The following is a 17066-nucleotide window of genomic DNA, read 5'->3' on the forward strand; positions in this document are numbered from 1 at the left end:
AATGCGGAAACGTACAAAGAAAGTGCAGCAATGTGCGATAGTAACCCCTGCACTGCCGGAGCCCACATCCTGCACCCACCGGGACCCCCACACCCACTCAGGAATGCATGGCACTATACAGCCGCACATCTGGTTCTACGGGTCTCACTGGCTGCAGCACAGGCACCTCAGGGGTTACTGCTCCCCTCCCTGCTGTACCATGCTCAGTGCCAGTGTGATGGGCACACACCAGGCTGCAGCACAGGCATCTCAGGGGTTACTGCTCCCCTCCCAGCTGTACCATGCACAGTGCCAGTGTGAAGGGCACACACCAGGCTGCAGCACAGGCACCTCAGTGGTCACTGCTTCCTTCCCTGCTGTACCATGCTCAGTGCCAGTGTGATGGGCACACACCAGGCTGCAGCACAGGCACCTCAGGGGTTACTGCTTCCCTCCCTGCTGTACCATGATCAGTGCCAGTGTGATGGGCACACACCAGGCTGCAGCACAGGCACCTCAGGGGTTACTGCTCCCCTCCCTGCTGTACCATGCTCAGTGCCAGTGTGATGGACACACACCATTCTGCAGCACAGGCACCTCAGGGGTTACTGCTCCCCTCCCAGCTGTACCATGCTCAGTGCCAGTGTGATGGGCACACACCAGGCTGCAGCACAGGCACCTCAGGGGTTACTGCTCCCCTCCCAGCTGTACCATGCTCAGTGCCAGTGTGATGGGCACACACCAGGCTGCAGCACAGGCACCTCAGGGGTTACTGCTTCCCTCCCTGCTGTACCATGCATGCACAGTGCCAGTGTGATGGGCACACACCAGGCTGCAGCACAGGCACCTCAGGGGTTACTGCTTCCCTCCCTGCTGTACCATGCATGCACAGTGCCAGTGTGATGGGCACTCACCAGGCTGCAGCACAGGCATCTCAGGGGTTACTGCTCCCCTCCCAGCTGTACCATGCTCAGTGCCAGTGTGATGGGCACACACCAGGCTGCAGCACAAGCACCTCAGGGGTTACTGCTCCCCTCCCATCTGAACCATGCTCAGTGCCAGTGTGATGGGCACACACCAGGCTGCAGCACAGGTACCTCATGGGTTACTGCTCCCCTCCCTGCTGTACCATGCTCAGTGCCAGTGTGATGGGCACACACCAGGCTGCAGCACAGGTACCTAAGGGGTTACTGCTCCCCTCCCAGCTGTACCATGCTCAGTGCCAGTGTGATGGGCACACACCAGGCTGCAGCACAGGCACCTCAGGGGTTACTGCTCCCCTCCCAGCTGTACCATGCTCAGTGCCAGTGTGATGGGCACACACCAGGCTGCAGCACAGGCACCTCAGGGGTTACTGCTCCCCTCCCAGCTGTACCATGCACAGTGCCAGTGTGATGGGCACACACCAGGCTGCAGCACAGGTTCCTTAGGGGTTACTGCTCCCCTCCCAGCTGTACCATGCTCAGTGCCAGTGTGATGGGCACACACCAGGCTGCAGCACATGCACCTCAGGGGTTACTGCTTCCCTCCCAGCTGTACCATGCTCAGTGCCAGTGTGATGGGCACACACCAGGCTGCAGCACCGGCACCTCAGGGGTTACTGCTCCCATCCCAGCTGTACCATGCATGCACAGTGCCAGTGTGATGGGCACACACCAGGTTGCAGCACCGGCACCTCAGGGGTAACTGCTCCCCTCCCAGCTGTACCATGCATGCACAGTGCCAGTGTGATGGGCACACACCAGGCTGCAGCACAGGCACCTCAGGGGTTACTGCTCCCCTCCCAGCTGTACCATGCACAGTGCCAGTGTGATGGGCACACACCAGGCTGCAGCACAGGTACCTAATGGGTTACTGCTCCCCTCCCAGCTGTACCATGCTCAGTGCCAGTGTGATGGGCGCACACCAGGCTGCAGCACAGGCACTTCAGGGGTTACTGCTCCCCTCCCAGCTGTACCATGCTCAGTGCCAGTGTGATGGGCACACACCAGGCTGCAGCACAGGTACCTCATGGGTTACTGCTCCCCTCCCTGCTGTACCATGCATGCACAGTGCCAGTGTGATGGGCACTCACCAGGCTGCAGCACAGGCATCTCAGGGGTTACTGCTCCCCTCCCAGCTGTACCATGCTCAGTGCCAGTGTGATGGGCACACACCAGGCTGCAGCACAGGCACCTCAGGGGTTACTGCTCCCCTCCCATCTGTACCATGCTCAGTGCCAGTGTGATGGGCACACACCAGGCTGCAGCACAGGTACCTCATGGGTTACTGCTCCCCTCCCTGCTGTACCATGCTCAGTGCCAGTGTGATGGGCACACACCAGGCTGCAGCACAGGTACCTAAGGGGTTACTGCTCCCCTCCCAGCTGTACCATGCTCAGTGCCAGTGTGATGGGCACACACCAGGCTGCAGCACAGGCACCTCAGGGGTTACTGCTCCCCTCCCAGCTGTACCATGCTCAGTGCCAGTGTGATGGGCACACACCAGGCTGCAGCACAGGCACCTCAGGGGTTACTGCTCCCCTCCCAGCTGTACCATGCACAGTGCCAGTGTGATGGGCACACACCAGGCTGCAGCACAGGTTCCTTAGGGGTTACTGCTCCCCTCCCAGCTGTACCATGCTCAGTGCCAGTGTGATGGGCACACACCAGGCTGCAGCACATGCACCTCAGGGGTTACTGCTCCCCTCCCAGCTGTACCATGCATGCACAGTGCCAGTGTGATGGGCACACACCAGGCTGCAGCAAAGGTACCTAATGGGTTACTGCTCCCCTCCCAGCTGTACCATGCATGCACAGTGCCAGTGTGATGGGCACTCACCAGGCTGCAGCACAGGCACCTCAGGGGTTACTGCTCCCATCCCAGCTGTACCATGCATGCACAGTGCCAGTGTGATGGGCACACACCAGGTTGCAGCACCGGCACCTCAGGGGTAACTGCTCCCCTCCCAGCTGTACCATGCATGCACAGTGCCAGTGTGATGGGCACACACCAGGCTGCAGCACAGGCACCTCAGGGGTTACTGCTCCCCTCCCAGCTGTACCATGCATGCACAGTGCCAGTGTGATGGGCACACACCAGGCTGCAGCAAAGGTACCTAATGGGTTACTGCTCCCCTCCCAGCTGTACCATGCATGCACAGTGCCAGTGTGATGGGCACACACCAGGCTGCAGCAAAGGTACCTAATGGGTTACTGCTCCCCTCCCTGCTGTACCATGCATGCACAGTGCCAGTGTGATGGGCACACACCAGGCTGCAGCACAGGCACCTCAGGGGTTACTGCTCCCCTCCCAGCTGTACCATGCATGCACAGTGCCAGTGTGATGGGCACTCACCAGGCTGCAGCACAGGTACCTCAGGGGTTACCGCTACCCTCCCTGCTGTACCATGCTCAGTGCCAGTGTGATGGGCACACACCAGGCTATTGCAGTACCTACCATCCCCGGGCATGGGGCAGTATCCTCCAGCACTCAGATGGTTAAATCTTGCAGCTGACTGCAGTTTGCACTTAACCCTCCAGTACTGAGCAGCTCACAGACCGGGGAACCTAAATATTTATAGGAGTGACTGTCAGCAGGATGATGCCCCATCTCTTGCTGCATCTTCCTCTTGTACCCTAAACCAACTGGACCTGTGCCCATAAGCCTATAGCTGTTACATATATATATGTGTATACGGTATACATGACATACACACATATATATATATATATATATACTGTATGTAGTAATAGTAGTAAGAGGTAAGATGTAACGGCAGAGAGAGTTACAATTGGGTGAACTGTGATCAAACTGATATTTATATTGTCACAGTCACAGCCTCCATAGTTTTCTATTGGGGATGTGATGCTGTCAGATTTCCCAGCTCCGCACTTTGCGAATGAAGGTGCTCGCTGTGCGATTGGCTGTGTACAGTTACACCCTTCCTCAGCCGTGCAAATAAGCCCGAAACCCATTGTAACATGGTCACCATCTAATGATTTTTACATCATTAGAGACTTAAGGCCTCCATACACAATGCGATTTGGGCCCAATTTCACCAGATTCATATGAATCGGGACAAATCGCACGTGTAGACCTCACTTCCCACCCGATGCACGGTCCCGTGCACATCGGATCGGAGTCAGGAGGTCGGATGAGCTGCACATAAGATTTGCTAAATCTTGACCAGAGAGCCGGGCAGGGGGGCCAAAGAAGGGACCAGGGAGCCGGGCAGGGGAACGGGCACATTTAAAAAAAAAAAAAAACAGACAAATGAATGGGCAGCCACTGATTGGCTGAGACCCCTCTCAGTTAATCAGTGGCTTCCCCTGCTCCCTCCGCGCCAGGGCCGGATTATAATGGGGGCACAAGGGGTCAGTGCCCCTGGACCCCCCTCTAGCTAGGGGCCCCCTGTGGTTGGCATGTATTTTAAAAAAATATATATATTTTTTTTTTTAGCTAAAGGTTTTGTGCATGAGAGTGGGTTAGTGCTGCAGCTTCACCTATCTGCCAATGGCCCTTATTCTGATCGGTGCGGATATTCCCGAATTCTTTCGGTGCGGGCCGCACGCATCGCTGTGCGGCAGCGTGCGGCCATCGTCCGTAGAAATGCCCACGTGTCCTCCGCATTCGGACGGAGTCACTCTTTAAGAACAGGGCGTGTGTACGGACGACATACAAACCGTGCGTGTGCGGGGGAAACGTACAGATTCTTGCACGGTCTTCCCGCACAAGCACGGTCTTACCGCGTCAGAACGTACGGAAAGCTGTCCGTACGCCCCGATGCGGAGTATTGTTTAATAAATGTTATTTTGGCCCCACAAATGTCTGTATTAATTTATACATGCAGAAGTGGCATGTGTATTAGTATTAATATTATTAATTTGTGTGCATTATTTGCAGTGTAAAAGTGTGTGACAAGTGCAGCATGTAATGTTCCCTTTAAGCTGCAATGCTTCCAATTGTAGCAGTGAGAAGCGTGTAATTAACAAGTAATGGGTAAAGTATGTGATTGTATTGGGTTCAGGTGACATTGGTTGAGGTGCGTCCGTCCTGATTAGGCGTTCCGATTGCCTAGCGCATGACCGAGTGGTGTCCGCAAAGCAAGAGTAACCTTTTGGACACCGCACATTTCTTCCCTTTTTGTTCGCGTGCATTCGGCGTGCTGTCCGAATGCACGCCTACCAAAATATGTGTACTCCCCCGTGTCCGCCCATGTTTCCGCCCAGTTTAGCCCACTTTGAAACTACGCCCCTGTGTCATTCCGCATGACGCCCATAACACACCCCTATTGCCCGAATGTATGCGGTGCACATTTCTGTACGGGATTAGTGAGGACAAGTACGGAGACCATGCGTGGCACATGCGCCTAGCGATCGCCACGCATGCGCAGACGGCTAAAAAACGCCATCCGAAAGAATGCGGAAAAGTCCGCACCGATCAGAATAAGGGCCAATGTGACAATGATTAATGGTGCTGAGCATTAGGAGCCAAGTGTGCAGTGCATTACTGGGAGTTGACTAAGTCCCATGACACTTTGCACCAGAGGGCAGAGGCTGAGACGTTTGTGCTGAGCTCTGATTGGTGGAGCTCATTACATGCTTCTCAGGCCCATGGATAACAGCAGCAGCAGCCTAGTCATGGGAGGGTTTTTAATTAGAGGCAGCACTGGGACTGTGAGGTTTCCTACAGAGTAAGGTGCAGAGGGACAAACACAGGCTTTTCATGTGGTATGTATGTATGTATGTATGTATATGTATATATATATATATATATATATATATATATATACCCTGAAGTTACCCATTGACCAAGTTTATACTGCCTTTACTCTGTGTATTGACAGTGTAATATTCCCCCATGCAGTTTGCGGCCATAAATGACAAGTGCAAGGGGGCCCCCCTGTCTAAAGTGCCCTGGGCCCCCCGAAGGCTTAATCTGGCACTGCCTCCGCCTGCAGCTCCCCGGGAGGGAGCAATTAAACACATGCAAAACTTGGCGCATGAAGTGCCGAATCGAGTGTGACCCCTCCCGAGGAACTGCCAGTTCAATCAAATCCGACTTGTCCTTAGGCAAGTTGAACTACTGTATGGGGGCCTTTACTCAGCGGTGTGATGGATATAGGATAAGGATAATGTATGGGGGCCTTTAATGAGCGGTGGGATGGATATAGGATAAGGATAATGTATGGGTGCCTTTACTCAGCGGTGGGATGGATATAGGATAAGGATAATGTATGGGTGCCTTTACTCAGCGGTGGGATGGATATAGGATAAGGATAATGTATGGGTGCCTTTACTCAGCGGTGGGATGGATATAGGATAAGGATAATGTATGGGTGCCTTTACTCAGCAGTGGGATGGATATAGGATAAGGATAATGTATGGGTGCCTTTACTCAGCAGTACGATGGATATAGGATAAGGATAATGTATGGGGGCCTTTACTCAGTGGTGCGATGGATATAGGATAAGGATAATGTATGGGGGCCTTTACTCAGCGGTGGGATGGATATAGGATAAGGATAATGTATGGGTGCCTTTACTCAGCGGGATGGGCTGATGTCACACACCCTCCCCTCTGTCTGAAGTCATATGACTTGCTGTGATGAGACGTTATTGTCACCTCCTTTATACAACTTCTGCCAAGTTTCCGTTTTTATCTCAGTTTATCGTATCAATTTTTTTTATTATTTTTTTTTGTCACTGTTTATAGAACCTTGTTCTGGGTTCATGAAATTATCTCATCTGCTTCTTTATCATATATATATGTTGCCGTTAACGTCTGCAGATAATTAGCAGATCGCTTCGCTGAATCCTTGTTTCATTTTTGTAGCCATTTTCTTTATTTAATGTTAATAATCACCGTTTCAATAAATATTTATATTGTTCATTTTTCTATATGCCTATTACTATATTATTACATTACCCTTTACTTATCATACCCATCCTCCCCTTTGCCTGACCAGCGTGTTGTTTAATCTATCACAGAGACTCTATCTCACTGAAAAATAAAATTGAAAATAAAATAATAATAAAAAAAAAAAAATTCAGCAGCTATTGTGCAATCTTCGGACAATACTGTGCATTACACTCTTTAGCATGACATTCTGCAGGTATTGTGCCATCTTCTGGACAATGCTGTGCATTACACATTTAAGTGTGACATACTGCAGGTATTGTGCCATCTTCTGGACAATGCTGTGCATTACACTCTTTAGCATGACATTCTGCAGATATTGTGCCATCTTCTGGACAATGCTGTGCATTACACTCTTAAGCATGACATTCTGCAGCTATTGTGCCATCTTCTGGACAATGCTGTGCATTACACTCTTAAGCATGACATTCTGCAGCTATTGTGCCATCTTCTGGACAATATGGTGCACTACACTCTTATTTTTGTACATTGGTGGACAGTGTGCTTCTTATGTACATTGGTGGACAGTGTGCTTATTATGTACACTAGGTGATTCATCGCGCCCTACGGGCGCTCTTCACACCGTCGTAAGGGGCTGCGCCCCCTTAATTTGTGAACATTTGTATATGAGAAAGATGGTTAGAATTGTATGAAAGATGGCCTGTATTGCAACTTGAGTTATAGGTGAAATGTGTTAAATAGAGAGCATACTGTATGATGTGGAAGGGGGTGTGTATTGTTTTGTTTAATTAAAAAGCGGTTACAGAGTAAGATGTACATTGATAGTGTGGATGGTACAGTGACATTTGTGGGTGTGGGGGGGGGGCTGTGTGTGCATGTTGTTTAGGTGTGTGTGTGCAATAGTATAGTAGGGTGTTTCTGAGTCAGCGGCTCCCCACTGGCGGAGGTCACGACACAGGAAAACAGGAGGCTGGGTAGTGATAGGGGTGTGTGGGCATAAGGGGGACTAAAGAGGAGGGTGGGAGATACTGTGCAGCTTCTGCCAGTGGGTGAGGGTCCAGCGTGGCAGTACAGGAGTACAGGATGGTGGCCCTTAGTCAGTGTCTCCTCCTAATGGGTGGGAGTTCGGGTGCATGAGAGCAGGAGGCTGGGCTATGAGGCATGATAGGGGCATGTGGGCAAAACAGCGTCAGCGACTCCGCAGTGGTGGAAGTTACGGTTCAGGAGAGCAGGAAGCTGGGTAGTGATAGGGGTGTGTGAGTATACGGGGGACTAAAGAGGGGCTTAGGGGTGCCGTGAATTGCGGGAGGGGCGCGGGGGTGCCGTGAATCAAGGGAGGGAGGGGGTGCAGGTTTCGGCGAATCGTGGAAGAGGGCGGGGGTCCGCAAAGCGTGGGAGGGGGGCGTGAATTGCACGAGGGGGGGTCCGTGAATTGCGGGAGGGGGGGGGCACGGGGCGCGATGAATCACCTAGTTGGTTATATATTCTTGTAGAAGGATGGTAGGATGTTGCTGTCATTCAGAATGCATTTACATATACAGTAATAGTAGCAGTAAAAGGTCTGACTTAAAACACCTACAGTAAAACTGAACAGGTGTTATATATTATACAAATAATTGGTTGATGATGTGTAGGTTGACGTGCACATAGTTCATAGTTTTCACTGGAAAAAAATTGCTACAAGAAAAAATCAACACAGAAAGTTCACAGAAGAAACACATGTAAATGTTGACATAAGTGTGGCACTTCATCGGTGTCCATGTCAACACATGAGAATGAATATGAAAACATTCAAAAAAAGAAAAATAAATCTTCAAAAACTCATGTCAACCTTTTTCATTGTCGACCATAGCCGTGCCAGTGTTTTGCATGTGCCATTTAATCCTGGGGTTGCCATGTATCGCGCGCGGGGGTGGGGGGGGGGAGGAGGTGAGGGGTGTCCGCGAATCATGGGAGGAGGGGTCGAGGGTGGATGCCGTGAATTGCGGGAGGGGGGGGTCGCGGGGGGGGTGTGGGTGCCGCCAATCGTGGGATGGGGGGGCGCGGGGGCGGGGGGTTGCCGAAATGACAGGAGGGGGGGTCAGGGGTGGGGAATCGTGGTAGGGGGGTCGTGGGGGGCACTGTGAACCGCGGGAGGGGGGGCCCGGGGGGTTGGCGCGAATCGTGGGAGGGGGGGGTTGCGGAGTGCCGCGAATCGCAGGAGGGGGGGGTGTCACGGGGTGGGGCCGCGTATCGCGGGAGTCACCGGGGGTGCCGCGAATTGCGGGGGGTGTGCTGCAAATCACGGGAGGGGGGTCGCAGGGGGTGCCGCGAATCGCCACAAGAAAAAATCAACACAGAAAGCTCAACACATGTAAATGTTGACATAAGTGTGGCACTTCATTGGTGTCCATGTCGACACATGAGAATGAATATAAAAACATTAAAAAAGTGAAAAATAAATCTTGTCAACCTTTTTCATTGTCGACCATAGCCATGTCAGTGTTTTGCATGTGCCATTTAATCGTGGGGATGCCGTGAATGGGGGGGGGGGGGGGGGGGGAGGGAGGGAGGTGCATACCCAACATGACCCTCTCCAGGAGGGACACATTGCTCTGTTTCTGGACTTTCACCTGTGCTTAAACACCTTTCTTATCAATTACCCTGTTTAAAATGACAGGTGATGACAATCATAAATTAAGATGGAAGTCCACAAACAGAGCATTCTGTCCCTCCTGGAGAGGGTCATGTTGGGAGGTATGGAGGTGTGGGGCACTCACCTGGTGTGTCTGGTGAGTAGCTGTGTCTTTGCTGTGTAACATGGAGAGGCAGAGGGTGTCTGGCACTGTCTGTGGGCTCACTGGTCTGGTTCTCTGTCATGTGAGTCAGTCATGTGAGTCAGAGGCTCCACCCAGCGTTATAGCTCCAGACACACTTTGAGTGACAGATGTAGCCAAATATATAAGAGATTGGTGGACAGTGTATACATTGGTGGACAGTGTGCTTATTATGTACATTGGTGGACAGTGCGCTTATTATGTACATTGGTGGACAGTGTGCTTATTATGTACATTGGTGGACAGTGTATACATTGGTGGACAGTGTGCTTATTATGTACATTGGTGGACAGTGTATACATTGGTGGACAGTGTGCCTTTTATGTACATTGGCGGACAGTGTGTTTATTATGTACATTGGCAGACTGTGCTTATTATGTACATTGGTGGCCTGTGTGCTTATTATGTACATTGGTGGACAGTGCACTTATTATGTACATTGGCGGACAGTGTGCTTATTATGTACATTGGTGGCCTGTGTGCTTATTATGTACATTGGCAGACAGTGTGCTTATTATGTACATTGGTGGCCTGTGTGCTTATTATGTACATTGGTGGCCTGTGTGCTTATTATGAACATTGGTGGACAGTGTGCTTATTATGTACATTGGTGGACAGTGTGCTTGTCATGTACTTTGGTGGATAGTCAAAAGCAGGTGGATTAGCTGCAGGGCTTAAAGTGGTCCTTACGAGGTGGTGGAATTCCCCTAACACTGACTTCCCCCGTTAGGCAGAGCCTAGACCAGTGCCAGGGAGTTTGTGTCCTACCACCCAAAAAGGGATAATGGTCCCACAACACATGGTAGCACAATCATATACACATTACACCGCATGTAGTGCCCTTGATTCATATTAAATCACATAGTAATGCCTCTTATACACATAATATCCACAGTTGTTCTTCTTAACTTACATTACATACGCCGTGCCAGAAGAAGCAGCCGCTGGGACAGGCTTTTCTGTTGGAATTACTTTTCAGGACTGTGGTAGAGGTGGAACTCAGTTCTCTCTACCATTAGAGGTGGTGGAACTCAGTTCCACCCCGTCCCCCCTCACTTTAACCCCTGATAAGCGGCTATTTCATCAATCCACCTTCTTTTTGGCAGGTCGGAACATTTCAAGCCTAGTTTTTAGGGTAATAAATAGCTTACTTGTAGTTATTTGATGGACTTTGTATATGCACAGACCTCACATTGTAAAATTGTCTGATAAAAGCAAACATAAGTTTAGCCAACTATCTGATATTTTAGGACACATATGAGGTAAAACCAACAGCAGCTCCTGTTTGATAACGAGACTTGTTTTATGGACCAGTGGTCGAAGTGGGGCGGTATACGGGGGTATGGCATACCCCCACTTTAATCTGAAGATAAAAAAAAAAATTTTTTTCCCCCTCAGGATGCTCTCTGATCACTCAGCAGCACATATTGTGCTTTTGTAATACCCCTGTACAACGGGGCAGTCTGGCAGGAGACGTTGATGGACAGGGGGGTGTCCGAAGGTGCGCACTATATTCACTCTTTACTTTTCCATACCCCCACTTCAAAATTTCCATACCCCCACTTCAAAATTTCCACTTCGACCACTGTTATGGACTCTATAACAACTTTTTACTTTAAATAACAGAATCACAAATATAAGGAAATGGTGCCACCTGCTGGAGACATATAATATATTCAACTGATTGGGGACCACATCTCAACAACCAATCAACAGTCGCTGAATGGATGATTATAATTATGTACGCCTTGTTTGTAAATGACTTATAAATGTCTGACTATGTACTTATTTCTGTATAAATTCTGTAACCACTGGATTCTGATGGACATCTCTCTTTGTACGTTCTCATAATAAATATATATTTTTATCATCACTACTGAAGTTTATTCAACTTAAACAGGGCCCAGGGGTCATAATCCAATATATCCGAAAGGGATCAGCGCCGTGTCTTCTCTCCTGATTGCTTGATTTAATCTTATCACAGGTGTCAGTGAGTAATGAGTGCACCTGTGCAGCTGCCGGGTGTCCTGGAAAACATGAACTGTGTGGGGTCCGGAGTATAATTTTGACGGCGATTGTGGCAGAGCACCTTCCTCCGCTGCTGGCGGCTAGTTTAAAAAAAAAGTACAGGCTTGGCTGGGATCTGATGCGACATATCGTGTGCAAAAGGACCGCATATGATATATCCTGCCATCTGGGAAGGTCTCCAGAGGCTCAAGGGGGGATCACCGGTGACTTCTTCTCTTGGAGAAGTCGCCCTAATGATCCAGCTTTATTAGCTTCTGAGGAATGATTACAAGACACATTCATACACAACATAAATCATAGAAAGCGTGATTAAAATCTGATAAAGAGGCATTTGCCAAGTATAGGGAAATAACAACAAGAAACAATGTCAAAATTAAAGTATTCATTTCAAACGAAATGACAGTTTCATCACCTTACCCAAGATCAAACAGAGAGATGCACTATCGATGCCGTCAGCTAACTGCAAATACTCAAAACCCTCATACAGGGGAGTAATTAGAACTTTTGGGCCCAATAGCAAAATTTATAAGGGGCCCTCCCCTAACTCTTTACCAGTGCGCATCGCACCGTGTGTGGCTGCCATTAGTGCGAACAGTAAAAATGTGCCCCTCCAATAGATATTTGAAAAATAAAGCATGCGCACATTCTTAAAAAAAAGGTGCGTGGCCTCGCTTCAAAGGGTAATGCCCCTTACACATTATGTGACACACCGCAAAGCCCCATACACATTATGTGACACACCGCAAAACCCCTCACACATTATGTGACACACCGCAAAGCCCCTCACTCATTATGTGACACACCGCAAAGCCCCTTACACATTATGTGACACACTGCAAAGCCCCTCACACATTACTTGACACACCACAAAGCCCATTACACATTACGTGACACACTGCAAAGCCCCTCACACATTATGTGACACACCGCAAAGCCCCTCACACATTATGTGACACACCGCAAAGCCCCTCACACATTATGTGACACACCGCAAAGCCCCTCACACATTATGTGACACACCGCAAAGCCCCTCACACATTATGTGACACACCGCAAAGCCCATTACACATTGGGGGAAATTAACTAAGAATATGAATACGATATTTAGTATTTTTATTCTTAATATTAATGAATACGACTGCATATGGCTGAAACAGCCGTATGCAAATTCGTGTTCTGGAGGGGAATTTACAAAGCAGTCAAATACGACAGCTTTGTAATCCCCGATGGCGTATACATTCGTATTAGCGGCCATATATACGGCCGCTAATACAAATTCGTATAGGCAGTCTGCAGGAATCAGTCAGATTCGTGCAGGCTGCAGTGTGCAAAAAAAAAAAAACGGCATGGGGTCCCCCCCACGGCTGTAACCAGCACCAGGCTGAAAGAGCCTGGGCTGGTATTAAAAAAATCAGGAAACCATTGAAGTCGGGCTTCGCTGTTTTTTTAAAAACCAGCCCCAGGCTCCAGGGCAGGGGCTGGTTCCCAAAATACGGGGGACGAAATGACTAGGGTTCCCCCGTACTTTAAGATCAGGCCCCAGGCCCAAACAGCCAGCAGGGTAATGCCACAGCCTGGGGGGAGACTTATTATACAAATCCCCCCGGCCAAAGCATTAACCCTACCGACCAGTCAGCCTGGCCAGGCGTCATGGGGAAGTGGGGACCCCCCCAATAAAGGCCCCCCCCCCTCCAGGACTTACCTGGCCAGGCTGAAGCCTGGTGCTGTCCCCGGTGGCCCTGGAGCGGTGGCCACCGGGCTGATAAAATGGTGTGAATTTTTTTCAATTAACTATTGTCTAATACTGTGGAACTATGAGTCCCAGCAAGCTTCCCCCGCATGCTGGGACTTGGAGAACCACAAGTCCCAGCATGCGGGGCACTAAAGGGCCCGCTTGCACTTGTAGTTCCACAGTATTAAAAATAGTAAAATAAACACACACTGACACACATTGAAAATAAAACTTTATTTAATCCAAAGCCCACACATACTGATACTTACCTATCTTGAGCCCGTAGGTAGGTCCCTGGGTCCGGTGTCCGTGGTCTGTGAGGGGCATTACCCTTTGCAGCGAGGCCACACACTTTTTTTTTAAGAATGTGCACATGATTTATTTTTAAAATATCTATTGGAGGGGCACATTTTTACTGTTCGCACTAATGGTGGCCACACACGGTGCGATGCGCACTGGTAGAGAGTTAGGGGAGGGACACAAAGTTCTAGTTATGCCTCAGTATCATACTTACCTACTGTAGGATGCGACGCACTGATGAGGGGGGGGGGGGGGGGGGGTTTGCTTGAAAAATTCTGCCCAAAGGGCATGTCTAGCTCCACATGTGGGTGTGTCTAGCTCCACATTTGGGTGTGTCTAGCTCCACATGTGGGTGTGTCTATGTTTAAATACTTTCTATTGCGAGTAACAATATATATTGGGAAGTATTGATACTAGCATTGCTGCCTGCAATATGGGGTTTCCTGTTTGCAACTATATATTCACTATGGTATTTATTTTCTTCCCATAAAGCATAATATACCTGAATAATGTGATGCCCATGCAATAAATTCCAAATGTAAATTTATCCCTAAGCATATAAGTATGTTTTTCTGTGTACTACATTTTATTTTTTGGTGATCGCTTGACTGTGTACAACTTGTAAGCACTACGTATATTTATTGGATGTGCTGTTTTCCATACTATTATAGCATTAGCCAAATCATTATGGACACCAGACACTAAATTAAAAAAGTATATTAAAAATTACTGCAAATGACCACAAGTAAAAATTCTTACCTTAAATCACTTAGTAGCAGCAGCACACTATGGATGAGTGCACACTAGCACACAAAAGACGACCCTGTGTGGTCATGTGCTTCTGTATGTCCTTTCAGGGGTTCCCGCAAAGGGCAGGATTTGCAAGGGGAGGGGGTTTCCATTGAGGGATGGAGAGATGTATGGGGTTGGGACTGAGGTGAATAAGTATACGGTATACAAGTGTAAATAGATACAATAATATACATAGTGCTGGGCAAAGAATACCATTTTTAAGATCACATGATTTTTCTGCGATTAATCGCATTGTTGGTGGCGCTTACCTTCATGCTTGTTGCCAGGGGTTCCATGCTTGTTGTCAGGGGGATTACATGCTTGTTGCCAAGGAAGATTACATGCTCATTGCCAGGGGGATTACATGCTTGTTGCCAAGGGTTCCATGCTCGTTGCCCAGGGGGATTTTACATGCTCTTTGCACAGGGGGAATTTACATGCTCATTGCCCAGAAGGAGGTAAATTCTCATTGCCCCGGGGGAATTTACATGCTCATTGCCCAGAGGGAGGTAAATGTTTTTATTGTGGGGAGGAGCAGCGCCGTGGCCACTGCTGCAAAGGAGACAGCCACTTGAGGTCCTCCTGCACCTCTAGTGTCTGTCAGTGTGACAGACACTAGAGGTGCAGGAGTACCTCTAGCATGTCTTCTCTGTCAGAGACACTGTGCCTCTGCGCCGCTGCTCCCTCCCAGCTCGTTATCACATAAAAAAAATTGTTGCTGCTCACCGCTGCACCCACTGGCTCTGCACCCCACACTGGCGCTCCCACTGGCTCAGTGCATGCCCCTAGGCATTTGCCTAGTTTGCCTGTGCTTAGGGCCGGCTCAGTAAAAAACTCACCCATGGGCCTAGTTTGAGCTTGAAAACTTTTGACGTGTTCCAGAGAAATTTATTTTACAGATCAAGCTTCAGGAATGTTAGTAGCTCATATTTGCACATAGGAGGTGTTCTAAAGTTTAGGAATACCTTAAGAAAAGGAGTGTATTAATGGGACGTGGTGAATCACACATTAGGAGATGTATTAATATGTTGTTATCAATCCTTAAATATCCTGCCCTGCTTCATCCATTTTCAAAGCAGGGTCATTTACCATACATATGTACTGTATTAAAAATGTAATTGATAAAATTGATATTTTACTGATTAGCTGGTCGGACCACTCCCCTATCGCTGGTATGGAATATAGACAGACCAGGACCATGGAGAATGAATACTCATTTGTTGGCCTAGCCAAGAGCTCAACCAGCTATACAGGGGTCCTTGGACTTATGCCTTGATACTCAGAGGCGTAACTCTGGGAGACAATGGAGTCACCTGCCGCCGGGCTCCTGCTCCCAAGGGGGCATCTTTCCTCCCCTGCAAGTTTGAATCAGTCCATTGAGAGCTGTCAATATCGCTTCTTTGGCTGCCTCCACCTCCTAGCAGAACCATAGACATCAGACTCTCTGTATTTTAAACATAATATAGATATCATACATACTGTACATACACACGCATGCATGCATACATATACTTATATAAGGTGCTGTGTGCGTGTGTGGGGGCACCAATATTTATCTTGCCTCCAGGCAACTGGGACGAACTTACGCCGCTGTTGATACTAATCGTTCTGAGGATACATACATTTTTATACAGCCTTCATTGAAGGCTGTAGTGAGAGAACAACTGTACAAGTAGCGGCTAGGCTTAAAAGAGATAAGCAGCATTATGCTACAGCTGAGATTGAGGCGGACACTTTAGAACATGGGTCCTCAAACTGCGGCCCTCCAGATGTGGTGAAACTACAAATCCCAGCATGCCTTGCCACAGTTTTCCTATAAGGGAGTGTTAAAACTGTGGCAAGGCATGCTGGGAATTGTAGTTTCACAACATCTGGAGGGCCGCAGTTTGAGGACCCTTGCTTTAGAAGCAGCTCATAAAGCTGATCCAACAAATAAATCTTTATTTAGCAAACTTCTTGATGCCAGGGACAAGGTTAATACCTTTTCGCTTGCTGAGGTTCAGCACCACTTTAACCAAAAATATTATGAACTTGGTAGCAGAGCAGGCCGTCTTTTGGCTCATAGACTCCGTGGTCATAGAGCTAAGGAGTGAATCCATACTATTGGTGCCCCCACACACGCACAAACAATTTTTAAATTGTTTGGCATTGTATATGGCATACAATGCGATGCAATTATGAATAGCTACAGCTTTTGAACGGTCAGTAGCACTGACCGTTCATACATTTTCTGGCACTGCAGTTGGCTGTCTACCAATTGTCTCCCAGTTTTTGAGGCCCCCCTCCGCATGGCCGCCCTCTTAGCAAGTAAAGTGGACAGCCAGGGTGGCTGATGAAACGGTTTTGTAATGGCCATAGCGATCTTCCTGTTGCATGTCACTTTCTTGATAAGACATTCCGGTACTCTTTACCTAGAACGGCGCCCGCGATTGACATTGCGGGCGTCGGGGGTAAAAAATCGCAGCCATCGCATGCACATAAAAAACGGGTGCGACGCGATGCCCGCGATTTTCCCATAGGGATCAATGTTAAAAGTGAGATTGGACGTGATTTTAGTGT

This window comes from Crinia signifera, chromosome 11 (genome assembly GCF_055691185.1).
Source record: "Crinia signifera chromosome 11, ASM5569118v1, whole genome shotgun sequence".
Taxonomy (NCBI): domain Eukaryota; kingdom Metazoa; phylum Chordata; class Amphibia; order Anura; family Myobatrachidae; genus Crinia; species Crinia signifera.